General features: G+C 41.8%; 1 protein-coding gene across 1 annotated transcript in view; it reads right to left on the reverse strand.

The window, feature by feature from the left end:
* The window catches only part of WIPF3 (WAS/WASL interacting protein family member 3), a 154,388-nt gene that overhangs the window by 17,880 nt on the left and 133,356 nt on the right, over positions 1–3,152 (reverse strand). The gene's annotated exons all lie outside the window — the stretch shown is intronic.

A 3,152-nucleotide genomic window follows, 5' to 3' on the forward strand; every position in this document is an offset into this window, starting at 1 on the left:
CTTGGCTGCTAACCAGAAGGCTGGCAGTTCAAACCTACCAGCCACTCCTCAGAAGGAAGGTTGGGCAATCTACTTCCATAGGGATACTGCCTCAGAAACCTAAGGAGGGGTCACCATGAGTCGGGTCCGACTCGACGGCACATAACAACAACATTGTGATTTGGGTGAAAGTTTACAGAGCAAATTCATTTTCCATGCAGCAGTTCATACACATTTTGTCTCATGACATGGACTGCAATTCCCCACAGTGCAACAGTTCTCTTCCCACTTTCTCCCCATAGTTACCTCTTCCTGTTTCCTTCCCTCCCATGGTCCTGCCCCCCAAGCTGTCTTCCTGTGTAACACTGCCCTTCTGTTCTCTCATGATTGATCGCTCCAAGGAGTGTATCTACGTGATGTAAATGTTCACCCCATATGCCTATCTATTGTTTGGCTGGAAGTCACAGGAGTGAGTTCAATTCTAGACCTGAAGGGTAACTAGGGGCCATAGTCTCAGGGGTCTCACCAAGCTCTATCAGATCAGCAAATGTGGTCTTTTTTTTTTTTAATGATTTTGAGTTCACTTCCACATTGTTCTCCTACTCTATCCATTATTTCCTGCACTGATCCCCCTCCAAGTGGTTGACAGTGGTAGCTGGGCACCATCTAGTTCTTCTGGTCTCATGGTCATATAAGCTGAGGGCTGCATGGTTTACCAGTCCCTTGGACTAATTGTTTCCATGCATCTTTGTTTTTCTTCATTTTTCTTTGCTCTGGATGAGGAGAGACCCACCATTGCATCTAGATGGCTGCTTGCAAGCTTTTAAGATCCCAGTCGCTACTCACAAAAGTAGGATGTAGAACAATGTTTTTGTGTAGTATGTCATGCTAATTGAGTTTGATGTCCCCTGTGACCACGGTCTCAAGCCCACAGGTCCAACTACTCACTCCCTCAGGATAGCTGGCTATCGCCAAGAAGTCACCACAACCTTGTCTCTTGTCAGCTCTACTATCCACCCAGACATTCTTACAGCACATACAAATATGCTTGTAAAACATCGTCTGCCAACCCTATACATGGCCATGGGCACACTCCCCCCACCTAGACCTACCTGATCGTTCAGCCTGTCCACTCATCTATCCACCTATAGATCAATGCTTGCCATCACTGACAATGCAGTACTGTACATGCAAAAGGGTTCATCTTTGTTGTCTGTACTTCCCATGTACCTTTCTATGCCTTCCTCTTCCTCAATGCCACCGGGTTGATCACTCACATTTGGTACATTGCCTTTCCCTTCACCAAAATCAATACTTGTCTCTATCTATCTACCAGTGTTCTCTCCCCTACCCTCCCACCCACCACAAGGTTTTCATATAATAGATTTTATGGGGATTTAACTTCAGATCCTATGGAACTGCCCGTATATAATATGATGTTTGTACAATGTCAAATAACATATGTCATATTTCATAGAATGTACAGTGGACATTAAACAATGCATACCTGTACTGCCATTTTGAAGGTATCAATGCAGGGACTGGCCTAAAAAACAAACCCACTGCCATCCAGTCAATTCCAAATCATAGCAATCCTCAGGACAGAGTAGAAATGCTCCATAGGGTTTCCAAGGTTGTAAATTTTTAAGAGGCAGTCTGTCTCATCTTTCTCCTGTGGAGTAGCTAGTGGGTTTGAACCACCAGTCTTTTGATTAGCAGCCAAATGCCTTAACCACTGGATCACCAGAGCTCTTAGGAGACTCACAGCACCTTTCAAATTAGAAAACCCAAACATTGTAGGTGTAAAGTTGGCCCTATTTCAACTTGGCTATAGGAGGCTAGACAACGAAAATCCTCAGATTCCATTTAGTCAGTAATTTTAACTTCTTGTCCATAGAGACTTTACCAGAACTGCAAGCAGTTCTGGTAAAGTGAATGTTTACCAGAAGTAAAGTGAACGTCTTCCACAACAATGTTGTGCTTCAACGTTTCCCTTTTTGTCTCCCTCAACCCCTTACCCTCCCCCTGCTCCTGCAGATAGCTTCCATGGAAGAGAAGGCTCATGAAACCCCAAGATGTGTCACTCATCTCACCCTCCCAGGTGTGTGCACTTACTAAACACATACAGTAAGAAGATATTTAGCTTCAACAAAAATCCTGGCAGAAAATGTTTATAACCTGAGGCTAATATGCACTGAGAAATTAGTACACAGTGCCCACTGGTGGATTATTTTGAGTATTAATATCATAAAATATTATATTAGGAAAAGAAAGCGCCAATAAAATGGATTTATCTGTTAATTAGGCCTAACCAATTAGGAAGTAGGTCTAACTAGAAACTAATTTTTGTTGCAATCAATGTTGAAAATATTTAAAAAAAAATTTGTCTATCTCTCTGCATTAACACAAAATTATAAATACCAGATGCAACTACATTTTCAAAATTATCTTTGAAAATTACCAGCACAGTATGCACATCATTTCAAATATATTAATACCTTCCATTGATAAATAGTTCTGCATGTATTATTTCAACTTTCACCAATGTTGGCAAAAAAACAAAGAACAGGTATTATTTTCTTCCCCATTTTTCAGGTAAGCAAACCAAGGCTCAAAGAGGTTCACTGACTTTCCTGGTAACAGAATCAGAACTCAAACACAGGTCGCTGACCCAAGAACAGGGTTCCCTTTTATTCTATCACATTCTAGAAAGCTGCAGTCATATGACCCTATAAGACAGAATCATGAATAAGTCTTTTTTGTGTGTGTGAAAAATGAAATCATTGCCTGCTTTCATGTGGAGGTTTAATTTTCTGTTATTGAGCGTGAAGATTATGTTGCAACAGGTTAAGTGATTCTCCCCCCTCTGTTCCCATAGGGTCACTATGAATCAGATCAACTCAATGGCACTGGGTTTGGTCAGAATCAACTCGACGGTAGTGAGTTTCATTTGGTTTCTGGTACATTTTTTATTGTGGTAAATATATATATATATGCTATGTTATGTTATGTGCCATCGAGTTGGACCCAACTCACAGCAACCACTCCTTGGGTTTCTGAGGCAGTATCACTATGGAAGTAGATTGCCCATCTTCCTTCTGAGGAGTGGCTTGTGGGTTTGCAGCCTTCTGGTTAGCAGTCAAGTGGCTTAGGAACTATGCTACCAGAGCTCC

This window comes from Orycteropus afer, unplaced genomic scaffold, assembly GCF_000298275.1.
Source record: "Orycteropus afer afer isolate SDZICR_OR568_19922 unplaced genomic scaffold, OryAfe1.0 scaffold00008, whole genome shotgun sequence".
NCBI classification, from domain to species: Eukaryota; Metazoa; Chordata; class Mammalia; order Tubulidentata; family Orycteropodidae; genus Orycteropus; species Orycteropus afer.